The 20,525-nt window shown below is 35.9% G+C and overlaps 1 long non-coding RNA gene across 1 annotated transcript; it reads left to right on the forward strand.

Annotated features, from left to right (window-relative positions):
- The first annotated feature begins 16,896 nt into the window (after positions 1–16,896).
- LOC135153673 (uncharacterized) lies at positions 16,897–20,286 on the forward strand. Its single transcript, XR_010293168.1, has 2 exons — positions 16,897–20,074; positions 20,120–20,286. It is a non-coding gene; the product is annotated as an uncharacterized LOC135153673 (long non-coding RNA).
- The last annotated feature ends 239 nt before the right edge of the window (positions 20,287–20,525 follow it).

Consider the following 20,525-nt stretch of genomic DNA (forward strand, 5'->3'; position numbering starts at 1 on the left):
TGATGCACAATGCACACCAAATCATAACTTTTTCAGTGACAAGGCTCACAGTCTGGTATATATTGTCTCTAAAATTAAATAATATTTTATATTTGATCTGAAGAAATGCTTTATCTCCACTAATCTAAAAAATTCTGAAAAACATGTTTGAGTTTCATACTTATGCTGTTTCTATTTATAACCTTATCACTATAAATGTTCTTGTGATGACATTCAGTACAGTGCAAGCATGAAATCAAATACATGTATATTGTTTAATATCTCAGGGTATATTCATGAAACAGTTTGACATAATTCGAAAATCAATTTGTGATAACATGATCAAGATTAGAGAGTGATGTAATTGTCGAAAACACCATCAAACTAAAATATTTATTAGGGAAACAGCTTTTGGGATTTCTCAAATGAAAAAAAAAATCTTTATTTGTAAATTGTAATATCTGGCAAGCAGATGAGTCTCTTAAAGCAATGTAAACCAATGCAATCAATTTGAAACGTTTTGCTGCACAGCATATGATTCATTAGCGCAACTTAAAGTGTTTGTTAGCCTCTGAGATATTTTGAATATTTTGACCATTTTGTCAGGCTGCTCACTCTAAAGCTACATAATCTTGTAGAAACCCAATACAAAAGTGCCTAAAGAACTTGACATTCAAGGAGAGAAGAACTTGCAATATGCCAAGTTTTTACAGTCTCTGAAGTGACTGTCGGAGGTTTTGTTTCGTCACAAGTGACACCTAAATTGATTTGCTGAGGAGATGTCTCAAGACACTCCAAGCCAAAAAGGGAGTGGGTTCTTTGATTGTTATCATGGGATTGGGAATTCTGTGATGCTCCTTTTCTATCTCTCCCTGTCTTCTTGACTCTGTGGTGGGAACTCTCTGGGGAATTATCTGATGCATTGATGTCCCATGAAATGGGTTTATATGCCCACCATTTTTCCACTTTTTTTTAGCACCAGTTCTAATGCATTTTGATGGAGGTGGATCTTTTATGGCAGAAGTTTGAAGGAATGGGGTTAAAGGGTCGAGTATGATTTGGTTTATTAAGTACCTGTCAGCACCACTCACAAGTTGTTCCTAAATTGAAAGGATTATAATGTTATATCAAGCCTGATCTAGTAAATCCCTGTGGGCTCTCTATGTTCTACTACATATATGCTCTTGGAGATTTAGAAGAGAGATATGTCACTCAAAAACAGATCAAAATGGACTTCATATGGAAGGGGAAGAGATGCAGGTAGATGTACTAAAAAATCCTGTCAAATTACTTTCTATTAAGAATGAATAGGAATTATAATAGTGTTAATTTCGATAATAAAGATGATGATGATTATGATGATAATGATACTTATAGAATGATAATAATAATTTACTATCAATAACTGGGATATACTCATTTGATTTGCTCATTTGATTTGCTAGTTCATTATCCCAAGATCATCGCGCAAATTGGCGTCCATTTCCTCTTTTACTTTCGCCTGCTGCCGTGATCAGACGTTAGCTAAGTACACTCCCACTTTGCTTTTTTAAAGTGTCCGTTGTTGACATATTTAGCTTTGCATTTACTGCTTTTTTCAATCCTTTGCCTTTCGGCTTTAGATTGATTTCAATTATATCTCTCTGCGCGGAGCCTTCGTGTTATGTATTCACGTTTTCTTCAAATGAACTTGTGAGTTCCGAACCGTCAGTTTCGTTTTCTCACAGATGGGTTGCCTCCGCTTCCCTTCCCCGCAACTCCGCGCTCTCCTGCGTGCCGCGGGCATTGATACGACGCTTCCCTTTTTCTTTATAATTCTTGACTTGCTCCTTTGCCTCGTCTTGAATTGAATTGATTTTATTTCCCTCTCCACAGCTTAGGCTATGTCGGACATGTAGGAACGTCCTTTGTTCTCAAACTTGTTTTCAACTTTGTTGTTCTTGTTTTGAGTCGGTTGATTGTTCTCTTTTGTTTTCAATCAATCTTTTGTTCTTGATTGATTCATTGATTGATTAATTAATTAATTGATTAATTAACTAATTTGTTAATTGTTTAATTATTGATTGATTTTAATAATTATTTTGTATTGAAAATTTTTTTTAAGACTTTTTTTTTTTTTTCTCTTAAAATTTTTTGGGAAGCCCCCCTGTTCTTTATTAGCTTCCTTTGTTTTCGCTAATGAGTTTTCGGCTTTCCAGTTAGGGGAAGTAAGCTTTTACTTCTTCCTTTCAGATCAGCTCCTTTTACTTGTTTCTTTTGACCTTTGTCAAGCTTTGTCAAGCTTCTTAACTTTGTTTCAGAACTCATGTTTAAGAAGTTGGTCCTGTTTTTTAATTCGGAATTCGTAATTCGCCCTCTACGTCAAGCATCAGAGTTTGACCGGGCATCGCTTACGGCGACGGCTCTTTCAGCGGTAACTCTCTCCATTCTACCCCCTAGGCGGGCCTGTAGATTGGAGGTAAGAATTTCTTACATACCGCATGCCTTCCTTCTCTCGTGAGAATGTTTGGCTGTTTTTGAGAGGGCAACCTATCACGCCAGCGGACCGTCCGCCCAGGCGACGGGACCGTCAGCTTTTGGCCTGAACCTCACTTTCTATATGAAAGTAAGGGTGCCCTGTCTTTACTTTTAACTCCTACTCTTCCTTGTAAGGTTAGAGTCAGGGCTAGTACAGACACCCATTCTCCAGCAATCGCCGCTGTAGAGAGGGCGACTCCGATATTAACACCATTACCACTCAGCGGTATGTCTCACTATGTCGTAGCTCTGCCGAGCTTATGAGCATGAATATCGGATCTGAATTTCACGGCGATTAATAGTTCTCCTATACTTAGTAATCGCTATGCCTTCACCACCTGGTGTGTTATGGTTATGTTATACCTGTTTGTCTCGTATTCGGGCGGCTCGCACGAGCCCTGCCCGGGCTGCCATCATTGGTGGTCCCCCACAGACCCTCGCCGGCAGCACCCGCACCAAACACCCGGAGGGAATCGGCTATTTATATGCTAGATACCCCTCCTGTTGACATTCACAGCTTATTCCCCGGGTTTTTCCCAGTCGGGTAAGCATCACCTCGGAGGAAAGAAACAGCCGTATATCTCATTAGATTGTCGGCTGTGTACGTGCGTTCAGGCTTGTTTCAAGCCCCAGGCTTTTTTTGTCGGCATTTCTATGCCTACTTCCTGGGCGCACCCACCGTGCCGGGTCGGCGAGTTCACACCAAACTGTCCGCCGCCAGGCCATCGGTCGAGCTCAAACAGTCTATCTGATAGACTGCCCTCTATGTGGGTCAAGCTTAGGGGCGTCTCCGCCGCTTCCTCGTGTGGAGTGGGTTACGGTCGATGCATTTATCGTGCCCGTTTGTCGAGTTGTCTTCTTATTTAGAAGCTTTTTCACTCTGCACACTTGAGTCGCCTCGCAGGCTGCTTTCATCCTCTTTCCATGCTATGTTTGTGGCCATGGTCACGGCGCGACCGAGGATGATGTGATCGTTGATAGATGTTTATGTGCATGCATAAGTATATATATATATATTTGGATATATATTTATATATGTGTGTATGTATGCTTATGTCTGTCTACCCACGATCACCGCGACCTGCTATCTCTCGGGCCGACTGTGGATGAGTCCCTCCATGAAAGTGATTTACTTCACTGGAGCTCTTTTTAGAAGCTTAGATTCTCATCCCCTGCTGCTTAGGGCGTCAGTTTTGCCGCCCCCCGCAGCTTTCGGAACTCCTTGTCTTACCGATATCGGACTGTTCCATGCTTTCGCAACCGGCGCCGGCAATGCTTGCCCTTGCGATCGCCAGAGAAACCAGGCCTTATGGCTGTTTTCGTAAACAACTGGTTCTCATCGCAGACTGAGGGAAATGTTGGTGATTACTTTCCTCAAGTCGCCTTACTCCTCCGCTTGTTTCTTCAAGCGAGGACTTAGACACTCTTAGCCAGTTTCCGTCCCTAACCTTGATAGGACATGGCCGTTGTTACCTCACTCGATTCCGTCGGGAACGTTATTGTTCAGGTATCATGTCTGGCGATGTCTGTTGGTTCAGAGCATCTTCTTGACCGACATCTCTTGATTGTCGTTTAACGGGGGATCATGACAGAGGCATTTTTTCGCCAGCTCACCTCTGGCGTACGCTTGCTGCGGCTAGGGATTGCTTCGCTCAGCGGACATCCATCGCAGCCTAGCCTTATGGGCCCTCACGCCGATGGTGGCTTCAGTCAAGCCACCTCTCCTGCCGCGGGCGGGTGCTTTATTTAGTACGGGAGAGAGGGGATCCGGGGTCCTCTCTCGACTGCTCGGTCTATCACACATGTTACGTCGTGATGCGAGCCGCGCTTTTTCTCCGACACGCCCAGTTGAGCTGTTTGACCAGACTGTTCGCAGTTTCTTTATTAACAGGATGGCACTCAGTCGTTTTTCTCGACACATTTACTGCCTTACTAGTGGTTTACTTCAACCTTACTCTCTGCCGTTCCATGTCCTTATTGAACTGCTGAAAACGTCCTGCCACAGCTCTATCAGAATTCTGCAGATCACGCATTTGAGACAGAGATCGACTTCTGGGCGCTTTCCCCAACGCGGGGGCTTCTGAGATATCTCGCATTACTTACGTTTGCATTGTTGCGGCTTGGCTTAATTTATTAAGCCGGTGACCCAACCGTGGCTTTTATTAGCCCCGTTTTTGCCCTCTCGGATTGATTGATTGATCACTTACTGAACCGTACAAGTTTCAGTCTTCCGATCACGATTCTTGTCGATTTTTTCAACAAAGCCGGATCGTTCATTGATCATCGGCGATTATCATCCCTCCGGTTACGGATGATTAATACCTTCATTCCGAATCTTACAAACTCTTGAGTTTCTTCTCAAACGTTGAGCTTGTATGGTTTAGTCAGTCATGGCGCCTGTCGGTCGTTCTTGACGCTTGACTAACTCCCTCTTGGGTTGGTTTTCAGGGTATCTTTCGTCTGTCTATCAGTCGAGATCCCTCTTGTATCCGATTATTTGTAACCATTTACAGCACGTAGCTTTGCATACTTATGCATTGCTCCCGGACATTTGCCGGGATTGGCGTAGATTAGGCGTGACTTCTAACCCTTGTCTTTGTTTGCCATTCTTCAGACAATTCCCAACTCTGTTCAGTTGGTTGTATTGTCGCGCGAGCCGTTTGCGGCAGCTTCTCGAGACATCATTTCACGCTGGATTGTTGAAACGATCAAGTCAGTTGGTGATGATGTTCTCCTTCTGACACTAGGCCGAGGGCCCATGATACTAAAGTATCGCTTCTTCTTGGGCTCTTTTCAATGGAATCGTCGTAGACGACATCTTGAGGACCGCCTTTTGGCGCTCTTCTAATTCCTTCACTTCCTTGTTCTTAAGGACTTTACTTCGCATGAGGCCTTATTTGCCTCCTATTAAGGCAGCGGCCTTCGTGTCTTCATCTCCCTATTTTGTATGCACTTTCTTAGTCTAGACATGCCTCCCTTCACGTTGAATCCGTGTTGGTCTAGCAAATCAATTGAGTATATCCCAGTTATTGATAGTAAATTATGAAAATACTTACCATGATTTTCTTATTTACGAGATAACTGGATATACTCATTTGAACCCTCCCACCTACCCCTCGCCTTGCGTGGCAACATGTCTTGCGTACAGGCTAATGAGAGGAAATGGACGCCAATTTGCGCGATGATCTCGGGATAGTGCGTTCATAGGGAGATGCAGCGCACGCGCAGGAAAATTGTGTACTTTTTATTTGGCGTGCAAGTTAATCGTAATGAACTAGCAAATCAAATGAGTATATCCAGTTATCTCGTAAATAAGAAAATCATGGTAAGTATATAATAATGATTATAATAATAGTAATAATAATAATAATGATAATTATACTAATGAAAATAATGATAATATGATGATTGTTTTCATGTTTATAAAAGCTATTTATCCTAATGACATTAGTATAGTAGTAAAAATGTTCTTGTCTTTGTTAACTTTATTATTATTTTTTTTTATGATAGTAGGATGTCGTGTCATGGTAACAAGTCTATTGAGGGGGAAAATGCATACTCAAAAGACAATCAATTCTTAAACATATCTTTGTTTCATCCTTTCCTCTGCCTTTTACTCCATCAATATGTATTCATGTTATGTCCCTAACAAAGAAAGTTTGGAGGGGGGATACTAGGGAATCCGGGTATTGTTGGAGCGTCATTTTGGCTGGTGGCCCGTTGCAGATATTGTGAATCAAATGACTTCCTCTGTTTTTAACCAATTCTCATGTGCAGTTATTTTGGAGTTCTTAAGTTTTTGCAATGAATAGTGTCCGAACATTTTATGATTTTGCAATGACCAGGATACATGATTTGATCCCCATCAACAAGATGACTTCACAAAATTCATAGAAATTCGTCCATGTTCAAATCATAATTTAAAAAAATGGGAAACTAATAACACAGCTTATAGGATATTAAAGTTTTGACCTGCCATTTGTTTGGAATGAAAAGGTGGACCTGGGGCCTTATTCTGAAAATTGTCTTAAGAGAAATATTCTTATATCTTTGGAGTTAATATTAATAATCCATATTCTGAAAATTGTTGTATCTTTTCTTGTGAATTTTCTTGTAACTTTCACCAATTGCTTATGACATCAGAGTTACAATGATGCTTTAAGTTTAAAATGGCGCATATATCTCTGTGCACAAGATAACATATCAAGATAAAAGGTACTCTGAAAATTCTCTTATCTTTGCATTCTGTTAACTTCCTTGCAAAATACAAGAAAATTTACAAGAGGTAGTGGGCTATTGTAACTTAATGTTGAATGCGATATTTCTCGGTCAACAATAATAATTTCTTGCTGCATCCTGCAAGAACATCATGTTTTACAAAAGGAGACATTCCAAAGACGTTATAACGATGGATTTGTAGACTTTTCAGCAATTGAAAATTGACATTCAAGATGATGAATCTTTTCAGAGAAAATATGACTGAGAAAAGTCACGTGTATTTTGCACAGTAGCGTACAAGCATAAGCTTTGGTGGTGCAAAGGAAATTACGCCACATGTCAACGATGCGTTTAATTATTTTTAAGAAGGGACGCTTCTATTGGTTGACCGAAACACATAAAAAAGTTTAATGATTGGTTGATGATAAAATATTAGGCGTGTCAGAGATAAAATAAGGGAAGTCCTTACAGAGATAAGACAATTTTCAGAATACCGATTTAAGAGAATTTTACTGAGCTGTTATCTTGCTGAGTTACAAGAAAAGTTAAGACAATTTTCAGAATACCACCCCTGGTCTCTTTCATACATATTATATTATTGTCTTGAACATGAATAAAGTCATGATGAAACATGTTATGAAAATGAAAATGTAAGATCAAAATGGAGAGATTACTCAAAGAAAGATACAGTAGGATTATGGAAATGTTCCCTGGTAGGATATAGGGCAGACAAACATAAGAAAGTAAAAATTTTCATGGGATGATTCATGCTATAAAATCCTATTCCCTCCAGGTTTTTTTAGAAGGGGTATGTGAACTTTCAAGGAGTTCAGTTCTCAGCCTTGTCCTCATTCGTGCTCCCTCATGTATCTTGACTCCTTTTGATGTGAAAGCTTGATTAGTTTGGTGACCGATAGCTTCCCATTGGATCTACAACCCAGAATAAGGTAGAAAGGCTCTTCTTGACTCTTAATCCAGTGTGTTCTTGCTAACACTGAAGAAAAATAAAGTAAATTTCAGGAAATGTATGCTGTATCATATCAGTTTTATCAATTTCCATTGTAAAATTTGAAGTGTTTCTTCTATGCATGTAGCTAATAATATTTCTGTTTTATAATACAATAAGTGCATGTTAATTTTTTCTATTTTGTTTACAGTACTACAGTTAATTTCTTAGATCATCTGTATAATGTTTAGCCTGTTGCAGAAATAGTTTATACCTAATACACTCTTATACCCCTTTCATACTGCGCTTTTCCCTTGCAAACTTCACCAGCGAAGGGGAAGGTGTCCAGTAGGAAAGGTACACAGAAGAACTTTCCGGGCAAAGTATGCCGCTGAAATGGCCAGTATGAAAGCTAACCGGAGAACTTCTCCTCTTTTATAACGTCAGAGGTCAATTTTTTTCTCCCCGAAATCTCCTGAACTGAGATTCCGTGCTAATGTAGCTAGCGTTATTTCCGTGGCTAAATGTGGAAGGCCACGCTATATGAGTGATTCGATCATTCCATAGAGTTGAATACCTTTGAACATACAATTTTTTTTTACTAACAATATTCATTATAAAAGCGTTGTTTTACAAGCTGACAATGCGCTCAAAATATCAAAATACTTTCTTTTTTTTTTGCTTATAATATTTCTAAAATATGTTATTTAGATTTTTTGACAGAATCTTGTAATTAATAAGAAGCAATGTTTACGATTTTCTTTTTGTTCGTTCTGCTGCTGCATGCATGTGCCATGCTGATCAGCTGATAATTGTTTACCAGCCATCATCTCCAAAACTTATCTGATGAAATTAATTAAAGGATAGAGTACGATTAAAATTCAAGTAAAAAAGTGTGCGCCTTCATTGACACCGGGTCTGCACTTCCGCCCGAGCATATCACCCATCGACTTTCGCCAGGGAAGAGATGTCAGTGCAAATGGGTACATTTTTTTCTTTGCCGGGGAAGTGAGGAATGCGTGCCAGAGAAGTTCGCCGAGGAAAAATGAAGAGGCCAGTTTGAAAGGAATAGCACGCATTCAGGACTTGCACTAAATATTTTTACTTCTGTTTAATCACAACTCTTTCTGCAATGACCAACTTCTCTGAAGGCTGAATAGCCTTATGGTTTGAAGCTTATTTCTGGTTATTGAGCTACATGTACATTTCAGTGTACATTCCAAGTGGTACAGTACATTTTTGTTCCACCTGCAAAGCAGAGAGCGAGGCGCCGCTTTTCTAGTGGCGGCAGCATCATCAATATTGAAATCTTTACCAAGGTAAAGTTTTTGAAATGTCATAACTTGGAAACTGTATGGACCTTATTTCATGAAACTTTAATATAAAGGTAATCAAATATTAACTAATATTAGTATTACTGATAGTATGACATGAGTTTCATGTCACATAGTATAGATCATTTCAGGTCAATTTAGGGTCAATGAACTTTTACCATGTTGGGTATCAACATTGAAATCTTAAGCTAGCTGAAATAATGGTATGCTGCAAAAGTTCTAAATTTTTTTACCTTTAATGAATATAACTGCAATATCGACTGTATCGGTGATGCTTACCTAATACAGGTACCATTCCAATTTATTCACTTTCACAAAGATGATCAAAATTGTCATTTTCAATATTTTAAATGAAGACTTTAAACTGACCTCACCATGAAAGATCCAGAGTCTGGTCTTAGAGGGTTATGAGAACGGGCTCTGAGACTACAAACTTTGCCGAGCCACATGGGCCTGGGCGTGAAGCACAGCAATGGCTAGCCACCGATACTTGCCTGTCATATCTCTTATATAAACCCTGCATAAATACAGTGAAGACATAATTTGCATACATGCAGGATAAGCCAATCGCAATTCATAATATTGTCTTTGCATTGCAACGCAAACTGAAATTAATTTACATTGGTAGTCTAGCTTTGCTTATGTGGTATAAATGTTGAAATTTTATGGAGGTATATTGAATGTCTGATGGATTTTTTTTGGTGTAGTAATTTGGAGGTACAGTGTGACAATTCCTATGATCAGCATGAGAGTTCGAGAGTTTGAGAATTTGTTGAATTGAGCGAGTCTCTTGTGTTGGCCAACAGTGACTGTCTAATATTGTGTTTGCTTTTTTATTTGTGATTTTAGCTTTAAAAAGTTGTTTGGAACACCCCATTGGAGGATTCACTATGGTTGTTTTTGTCTCACCTGCATAGTAGAGTGAGACTATAGGCGCTTTTTCGACGGCGGCAGCATCAACACCAAATCCTAACTGAAGGTTAAGTTTTTACACGCCCAACTCGACGGGACGTATTATGGTATCACGCTCGGTGTCCGTCTGTCTGTCCGTCCGTCCATTAACTTTTCCTTGTAAATGCGATAACTTCAGTTTAACTTAACTTAGGCTCACATAATTTGGTGTGTATGATACTAGCATGTATCCCAGGAATCCTATCAATTTTAAGGTCAAGAGGTCAAGGTCACAGTGACATATTTTCATCTTACCCTTCTGCAGTCCTTGTAAACACGATAACTTCAGTTTAACATAACTTAGGCTCATATAATTTCATTTTGGTGTGTATCATACTAGCATGGATCCCAGGAAGCCTATTGATTTTGAGGTCAAAAGGTCACGGTCACACTGACATGTTTTCATCTTACCCTGCTGCAGTCCTTGGTAAACGCGATAACTTCAGTTTAACATAACCTATGCTCATATAATTTTGTGGGTATGATACTAGCATGGATCCCAGGAAGGCTATTGATTTTGAGGTCGAAAGGTCAAGATCACAGTGACATATTTTCATCTTACCCTTCTGAAGTCCTTGTTAACGCGATAGCTTTAGTTGAACTTAACCTAGGCTCATATAATTTGGTGTGTATGATACTAGCATAGATCCTAGCAATTCTATTGATTTTAAGGTCAAAGGTGAAGGTTAAGTTTTTGAAATGTCATCATAACTTAGAAAATATTTGGACCTATTTCATGAAACTTGGACATAAGGTTGATCAAGTATTACTGAGAACATCCTGCCTGAGTTTCAAGTCGCATGACCAAGGTCAAAGGTCATTTAGGGTCAATGAACTTTGGCCAAGTTGGGGGTATTTGTTGAATTACCATCATAACTTTGAAGTTTATGGATCTGATTCATGAAACTTGGACATAAGAGTAATCAAGTATCACTGAACATTGTGTGCAAGTTTCAGGTCACATGATCAAGGTCAAAGGTCATTTAAGGTCAATGAACTTAGGCCAAGTTGGGGGTATATGTTGAATTACCATCATAACTTTAAAAGTTTATTGGTCTGGTTCATAAAACTTGTACTTAAGAGTAATCAAGTAACACTAAACATCCTGTGCGAATTTCAGGTCACATAGCCATTCATTGACCAGTCAAAGTTCATTGACCTTTGACCATGTTGTGGGTATCTGTTGAATTACCATCGTAACTTCAAAAGTTTATGGATCTGATTCTTGAAACTTGGACATAAGAGTAATCAAGTATCACTGAACATCCTGTACGAGTTTCAGGTCACATGACCTGAAAGGTCATTTAAGGTCAATGAACTTTGCCCATGTTGGGGGTATTTGTTGAATTACCATCATAACTCTGTAAGTGTATTGGTCTAGTTCATAAAACTTGGACATAAGAGTAATCAAGTATCACTGAGTTTGACCGTAAACACTTAGCTTTCCTTGCGAAATATATACCCTTTTTTCAGTATTTTAGTGTTTTTGACACCCATATTATGTTACATACGTAACGTGCCTAATCTTGAAAAAGAGACCCTTTTTACGCATTTCTTTTGTTGCGCATGGTATCCACTCGTCAATGGAAGTGTCCCCCCCCCCCCCTGGGGGAGGGCAGAAGCATTATTAATATTTCAGTACTTAAATCAAGCTACTCTTACATTTAGCCTAAAACAAGGCTTCAAGCTTTTACTTTTCTTTCAAATACAATGAGATTAGTTCTTTTCAACATGTCTGAGTTTTATGGAATGAATTATCACGGGACTTTTTTGTATATGACTGTAAGGTGTAATCCTGGATTAGTTGTAGAGAGAATTTCAAAAGGCCGTTATAAAGATGTATTAAAGGTTAATTCCACCCAAAATAAATAGAGATTAATCAAACTAGCATAATGCTGAAGATTTCATCAAAATCGGGTGTAAAATAAGAAAGTTATGACATTTTTAAAGTTTCGCTTATTTTTCATATAACAGTGATATGCACAATTCAGTAACATGCAAATGAGACAGTAGATGATGTCCTTCACTCACTATTTCTTTTGTTTTTTATTGTTTGAATTATACAATATTTCATTTTTAGCTCATCAACTTCTACACAGAATTTTGAAACTCATTAAATATGCTAATTTCTGCGCATTTTTCAAAATTCGCAAAAAATGCTTTATATTTGTAGACCGATTTTGATTTTTTTTTGCTTCCATCTGGTAGAGCTTGAGGTTCACCAAACTTCTACTACACAGAATTGTGAAATTTTGAATAGAAAATTATTTTTGCTAATTTATGCAAAATTCATTCATAATCACAAATAAGTGTTTCTTCTTTATTTGTTGACCAAGTTTGATTTCTTTTCTCATCCATCTGGTAGAGCTTCATTAGGGTCGCCAAACTCTCACACAGAATTTCAAAATTTTGACTATAAAATTATTTATGCTGATATATGCAAAATTTATTCATAAATCACAAAAAATACTCTTGTTCATTTGTTGATCAATTTCAATTTTGTTTGCTTTATATGATAGCTCTGGGTGGGGATACTACATTTCTACACAGAATTTTGAAACTCATTAAATATGCTAATTTATGCATATTTGTCAAAACTCACAATAAAATGCATCTTATTTATTTGCTGGCTGATTTTGATTTTTTTTTCTTCCACACCTTACGCATGAGGTTCACCAAGGTTCTAAATGGTTCTACAAGGTCCCTCATGAGGTTCACCAAGGTTCTACACAGAATTAAGAAATTTTGACTAGAAAATTATTTATGCTGATTTATACAAAATCTAGTCATAAATCACAAAATATGCTTCTCTGTCATTTCTTCATCAATTTCAATTCTGTTTCCTCAATTTATGTCACCAATATAATTGACTACAAGGTCAACTGGGCTGAAATTAAGAATTGTGTTAAATCTTGTTGTGAGATGCCGGATGAGCTCCACATCATTGATGTGCTAGTTTATAGATTTGACAATAAGGACCAACTTGACTGAACCATATAGTATTAAACAATGCTAATTCCACATGTTCAGGGAGGAATTAATCATCGTTTCACTGGACAATGAGAAAATTAGAATGTCATATTTCATATGATAAAATACAAAAGAAATAGTGAGTGGATGATGTCATCAGTCTCCTCATGTGCATACAGACAAGGATGTGGATATAGCTGTTTTGTGAAATTAGGCAAAGCTTTAAAATGTCATTATATAACATTCTTATTATACGTCCGATTTTGATGAAATTTTCAGTGTTATGCTTGTTGGGTTTTTCTCTTTTCATTCATTCAAATCAACTTTTTATTGGGGTGGACTTGTCCTTTAAGAAGTCTGTATATCCTCCCCAGGGAATAGCAAATGTATCATTTATTGGTATCAGACATGGTGCATCACCCCCTCCCCTCAATTTTCTACTTCATCACCAAGCCAAAAACACCAAGTCGCCTTTTTTGTCCAAGGTGTCAAAAGTGGCTCTGCCAAATTGAAGGAAATTGACACAATAAAAGCAGCAGTCTCCCAATCAAATGACTTGCTCTTTGTATTTCTTTGTGATGTTTGTTGTACACTGTGTCAATTCCATTCATTAAACTTTGTTTTTATTTCATTTGTTTTATGCATGAGTAAGGATAGGTAATGTGTAATTACATTATTTCTAACTGAAAACTTGACCAGTCATTTCTTTTTCATGTATTCCCAGAATAATATTGATGATAATTACTCAATGATCTTTGACAGGCAAACATGAAATATTACAATCATAATAAGTTGCCCAACAATTCCAAAAAAAATGAAATATGATTGCAAAGTGCAAGCCATTTGAGTTGGAGTATTTAATTCATACTACTAGTGTCATTGTGCCCCCCCCCCCCCTTGAGCACAAGCCACTTTTAACTTTTGACACTTGGACAAAAAAGGGTCAGTATTTGTTCTTTCAAAAATAAAAATTGTAAGATATGAGGATTGTGTTGATTGCTTGTATTTTTTTGTAAATGTATATGTTACTGTTATGATCCCTTCTTGTCATTTCCAAGCATTCTATTTCATTACTTTTGGATCCTTTAAAAATATTGAAGATTGTACTCGAGTAGAAGGCTGCTTTAATATTGTAGGATGTCAAGATTAATGTTGTCTTTAAATATTGTTCATCAAACAGACTGATAAAAAAACAACTTGTGGACGTCCCTGTAAAACCCCCAAACCTGTTATGCTGTATTGCAGCATTTAAAAAGAAGACTGCATCCAATGTGTGTTTAGTGACTGACATAATGCTGTGAGATTAAGTACTTCTATCACTTGGCAAGAGTCCTAATGGAGAATTAGATCTGTGATATGAAACATTTTTATGGAATGGAATTGATAATTCAAGGAGAATTAATGATAAAAGTAGAGAATAAAATGAGGCTGGAGAATACTTGTTGACGAGAAATGGGGAAGAACAAAAAGTGACATAGGAAGAGTGATGGGGAAATATGTGCTCCATTGTGGCATTATTAAGTTTAAAAGCATTGTGGTTCTGCTACATCGCTTTATCATCTGTAAAAACCCAACATTAGGGGACATTAAATTGGCATTTATCAATCCATTTGTATTTATGGTGTTGATATTCATTTTTATTTTTTTTACAGGTAAACTACTTAAGCAGACTATGATGCCATCTTGCTATGTTATTGCCACATGTTCAATCTCTTTTTATAATACATGTACCAAGAAATAGTTCTTAAAACTTGATTTCAAATTAGATTTGATTAAGGTAAACCATAAACACATAAATTTATAGTGTGATTTTAAAGGATTAAGGATGAAATCTTTCTTTGAATGAGTTTTGTTTTCTATAATTGTGTGTTGTGAGAAGGAAGTTTGCCCAGATCAGCCCTTACCATTTACTTCAAATACATTACTTCACAATTTGAATTGAAAACAACAGATGGGAAGAAAATTATGTTATGAATTAAAGTTTAATCAAATAATATAATGCAGAATTTTTATGGATAAACATAAATAAAATTGATAATACTTGAATTACCAGTAATCTCAAATTTAACCTAAACATGAGTTTAGTCAAATAATTGCAGTCTTGAGTTTAAAAAGAATTATTCATTGTTTAATTGCTTTCTTTCCATAATGATTCCCATATTTGTTTTATATTCAATTTTCATGATGTACATGTATCCGATACCGTTCAACTTTTCTGTCCGTTCCTACTATCAATCTCTGATATTAGAGCTTAATTAAATCTGTTTAATCATTCAGATTTTAATTTTGGAATGATGTGTTTGATCTGCAGTGTGATCAGATTGTCATACTCTGCTTTGCATTGATAATTCCCTATTACTACTGTTCCTGGTTCATTTTAATGTTCAGTTTTTAATGGCATTGACATATGAATTACATTTCCATTAACTAATCCAATTTGCAGTCCTTAGTTTGCAGTCCTTAGTTTGCAGTTATTGCATGTACTGTATTTGCTATTACAATCTGAGCAATGTTTTGCTTAAGGCATTTAAATCAAATGACCCATGGCATTCTATGCAAGTAGATTCCCTTTGATATATCATGCTGCTGTACAGTAATACATTTATGTCTTTTCCTCCGTCATTTAAACATCCCAGCGCCAAATTTGTTTCACAGGTTAAAAGCAAATATGAAATTATGATTCGTTTTAATAACAATCATTTCTATTTCATGTTGTGATGCTTTTGACAGAGTGGCGAATGCGTAGTTAAGATTTTATCATTTCAAGAGAAAGAGAAAATGCCAGTTGTGGTAACAACCTCAAATGAGTTTGAATAGAATCCAATAAAATGACAACTTAAGTGTTTGAATACATATAAATAAAATATATGTGCCAAGTGGCTGTGGAAGAAAATGTGTAAATGCTGAAAAACTGGCAAAATAAACATGGAATTTCATCACATGTCAGTTATTTTTTCAAGCAATATTGATACACTGTTCCACAATTGCTTTTCTGTGAAGTTTATGTTAATGTACCAGATCTACGATAATTGGGTGACATGTAATCATGAAATGATTGTTTGCTGCAAGTACATTCTTTACCTTTAAAATGTATTTGGAAAAGTTGCCTTCTAATTAGAAACTTTGGATATGTGTTCACTTTAACCCTTAAATCTTTAAATACCTCATTTTCTGAAAGAAGAATAACACCAATTGATAAAAGCACTTACAAGAAAAAGTGCATTTGCACTTTGTAAAATGTTGTGGTTTATGTTGTTCCTATATTTTCTTATTTGATATTAAAGGAGTTGATATTTTACCCTACTGTTTGCAAGACAGTATGAATGATGGCAATGACATCACCATTATTGAATATTTATGTTTTATTTGTACTTCTAAATTGAATGAGTGATTATGGGCAAATGGGAATTCTTATGTCCCATTTACAATGGAAGTAAACTTTAATAGAGACGTTCTCTATTTGAACGTGCAAACAAGACTGACGTGAACATGGTTGATTAGCCTAATACAACACAATAGAATCCTGGGACAGAGAAAGAAAACCCTCCCTAGATATTAGAGTAAGCATTTTAGCCATTTATATTCTATAAATAAATTAGCTGAATAATAGAGATCTCCGAAGTCACTTTCTACCAGTCATTCAAGTGGAAATAATAGGCAAAAAAGGTCTGCTAATAGCAATATTGAACAATGTCATCAACTAGGTATAACACATCAGTGAACTTATAAAGGCTTGTCATGTATACTCAAATTTCATTGTCAAAATCTTCAATTATAGCAAGTCATTAATAGCACTTTGAGATTTTCAAAGTGCAGAATCACACTATATATTGGTTTTAATCTGTAGAAGTGTACACTTCAGGTGCAGTAATTTGCAGAGGAAAATGGCACCGAAAATTATTCAGATTTCTTTACGAAGTCACTTCAACAAGGTACATTTTTTTAACTTACAGTTTTGTTCTTTTTTTATTTTGTCTTAATAGATATTTGATCGTCTTTTGTCACCTTACACAAGCCTTCAGATGTTCGTAGCTTTATCTCACCTTGGATGATCTCATGAAATAACCATTCCCTCATGAAGCTGATGGTATCTATTATGGGACAAATCCTAACTTGAAATGGAAATTATGTAGAAGGATCAATTTTAAGAACATTAAGTGAGGAATTTTTACAAATCTAGTAAAGTTTTCCTGCTTACACTTAGTGAGTTTATCAATGTAATCACCACTAATACAATGTATTCTTGTGGATCTTACATGTTCTTTAAATTAGACTATTTTGCACTGGATCTCTTTCCTATTTATGTTTTTTTAAATGTGTGAAGTTTTTATGTCTGTAGTACTGCAATCATTATTTAAATCCATGAAGTGGTACTCATCTCAACATTTTATGTACATAGTATGTGAATCAACCAGTTTTTATTTAAATGCCCTCCCAAAATCACTAAGTAATGTTAAGTTCAAACATCTTTTAGAATTATGGGGCTAAATCATCAAAGATTGTAGACATTTATGTCCTCAGATATCATGTCATTTGTATCACATTCTTTCTATCTTATGTGAATTGCAGAATATCCCCACACAATTCTTACTTATGAAATTATATTGTTAAAGCATATTCTCATTTTTAAAGCTCTTATAAAAGTTTTTTAAAAAATCATTGGGCCATGGAGAGAGAAAAATATGGTTTGAAAAATATGGTTTGAATAATTCTAATCCTGTCGTCTAAAGTTCACTTGGCTTTGATGCAGATATCTCTTTAGTTCTTATTTGAATAGATATTCTTATAGTTTTATCAATTAGAAATATATATCTGTTGGGTATATATGGTATTATTTTTCTCCTCTATTTTCAAGTGTTGGAGATATGATATTCCTTTTTTCTACTTTATTTTCAAGTTGAAATAACATGAAAAGTTGCCACATTTTCTACACTTTACATTAATCAGTAAACTTTTACCAGGATAGTTTTTTTATATCTGATTTTCAAAGAATAATACAAAGCTGGATGATAAACGAAGCTCAAAAATATAAGATTTTTAACAAAGTTTTCTTGTCATTTCAATTGGCAATCAGAATGTCAAATTTGGATGAATAATACAGGACCTTACCAAGAAATTATGATTTCATTGTAATATCTAAGTCCAGGCACATTTGGTACATTTTTTTTTTTTTATAATGAATTCATTCTCTATTGAATACGTCAACAAATATGTGAGGTGTAAGTTGTGGTGTATTAAATAAGTTTTTCATGTCAGTTTTTATATCTGGAATACTTGTTTTACTGTTCATGTCCTTTGCTATGATTTTTAATTGTGAACTAGATTGATGTAAATGTTGTCCAATCATAGTGAATAAACTCATTGTTAAAAAATACCCCAATTAATTATTACCAATATTGTTATTTAATGTTTAAGATTAACTTAAGTTCTGGTCATGAGATTAATTATTAAAGAAAGTGAAATAAAATGATTGGGAATTGCTGATAATGCACCTATGAATTCTAGTACCCAGTAAGATTTTTGAGTAACCAAAATGATCTGAAATTATGATCTGCACTCAGAAATAACAGTATGGCACTACCCACTAATGTCTTGAACAGGACCAGCATTTTGGGTAAAAAAAATTCTGAAATTAAGTCCTATGAAATGCAATCCTTTGCTGTGTTCCCTTTTGCTACAGTATTCTTGAATTATCTTAAAAGACATAAAAACTCACAATTAATGTTTTCTGCATTTTCCTGTATCAGGAAATCCTGTTGAAGAAAAATCACAGTATCCCCTAAAAATGTGAGCAAAAGTGAAATAAGAAACCAGTATGCTATCAAACCTGTCTATTTAGGCTACCAAATGGAAACAGAAAAGTGTCCACTGTAGACAGGTAGCGTTTAGAGAAAGGTTATAGACAAAATTATTTCAAATGGTAAACAATTCTCATTATGGACAGGTGACCATTGAGTCAGGTTTGACTGTAGTGTACACACATAATAACGATATCTGGATTCTTAAGAGATTGAAAGGATTTAATAACTTTGTGGAGGTTTGCTAACATCTGAGCTGCTGGACCCTATTTGCTGTCAGTTCATTAAATATTTTTTCTGAAGGAAATCCTGAAAAATTTTGTTTCATAAGCATCATTACATAAGTAAAAAGTTTGTTTTTTCCATTTGTAGCCTACAGTGTTTCACTGTTGTCCTTATCACAGCAATTAAGTGGACGATTAAGCTTTAAAATCTCAGGCGATTCCTGTCTGACCTACTGGATTGCAATTATGATTACCACATGTAGTGCAAGAGAAAAAAAAATTGATCCTGAATCAACTTAAAGAATCCCTTTAAGGTAAAAGTAAGTTACATGACACTTAAATAGAGAAATTGTGTAATATCCAATCCGCTATGTTCAATTTCACTTTTTATTTGGCTTGTCGTTTTGTATCTGTTTAATTCTAGCTCTTTATTCTTCAAGTAACTGGAATTTAGAAAACATGTCTTGATATATGTCCTGTAACTTTTTACGGTTTCTTCTTAATTGATGGAAAATGTAACCACATCCATAGAGCAAAGAGAGCTTTATGTGTGGGTTACTCAGAAAGTAACATATTTTTTAGGGTATCTTATTCTCTGATGTGATAAATCTGATACACGAGGAATGCTCTTACCACCGGACAGGTAGCGTATATCTTTCATTTGGAGAGGAATAAGTAAGAGATGGAAATGAATCTCTGATGATGCCCCATTGAGGTAGCTTTTCAGAAAAGCTATTCTGGAGAGGGTTCGCTCTGGGATCATTAAAATTGTTATGTCACTGAATGAAGTCCTCATCCGTGTCCTGTTGCTGCTATTTGCTCGAAATTAATACTTGTGCTGAGAGAAACCAGCTTCAAATTTAATAGTCAAAATCTGTAATCTAATCATTTCCTTTTCAACCTTTTCTTTGAAGGATAGAGTTACCATGGTATTTTCTCCCCCTTTTCCCTCGATCTCTTTCTCTTTTTCTGTCTATCTCCATTTCTCTCTCTCTCACTCTCTGTTAGCTACCTTATTCTTTCTCAGAATTTATTTCTGTTATCAGATTAAGAAACAATTTTTTGAACAGTTTGAATTTCAGTGATGAAGTGAATTATATTTATGATAGGATAACAGATAGATATCTAGGTTTGTTTGTCCAGGAAAGAAAATCTCAGACCAATGTTTTCATCATGAAACAGGTGATATTGATATTATAAGGTGTAAATAACACTTGATTACATCAAAGGAAGCAGGATCCAAGAACATTACTATGGAAAACAAAATAATGACATGCTTAGTAATCAGAAAAAATGTATTGTGGAATTTAGCAATCTCAAGAAATTGGACACAAATTATAGAAACTGGATTATTGTTTCTTTGTAAATAATTTACCTTTTTTCAAATATTTCATTGCAGGTGTAAAATGGAGGAAAATGTGTTTCACTATGTATTATATTGGATAAAGTGTGTTTCTTATTCTATGGAATATGCTTAGAATAAAGTAAAACACATAATCCAATATACTTGATGGTGGTGGTGATTTTTGTCTCGCTCACTGGAGGTGAGGGGCTTAATAGTGAGGGACCTGATGGTGAGAATAAATGC

The sequence above is a fragment of the Lytechinus pictus genome, chromosome 3 (assembly GCF_037042905.1).
Source record: "Lytechinus pictus isolate F3 Inbred chromosome 3, Lp3.0, whole genome shotgun sequence".
NCBI lineage: Eukaryota > Metazoa > Echinodermata > Echinoidea > Temnopleuroida > Toxopneustidae > Lytechinus > Lytechinus pictus.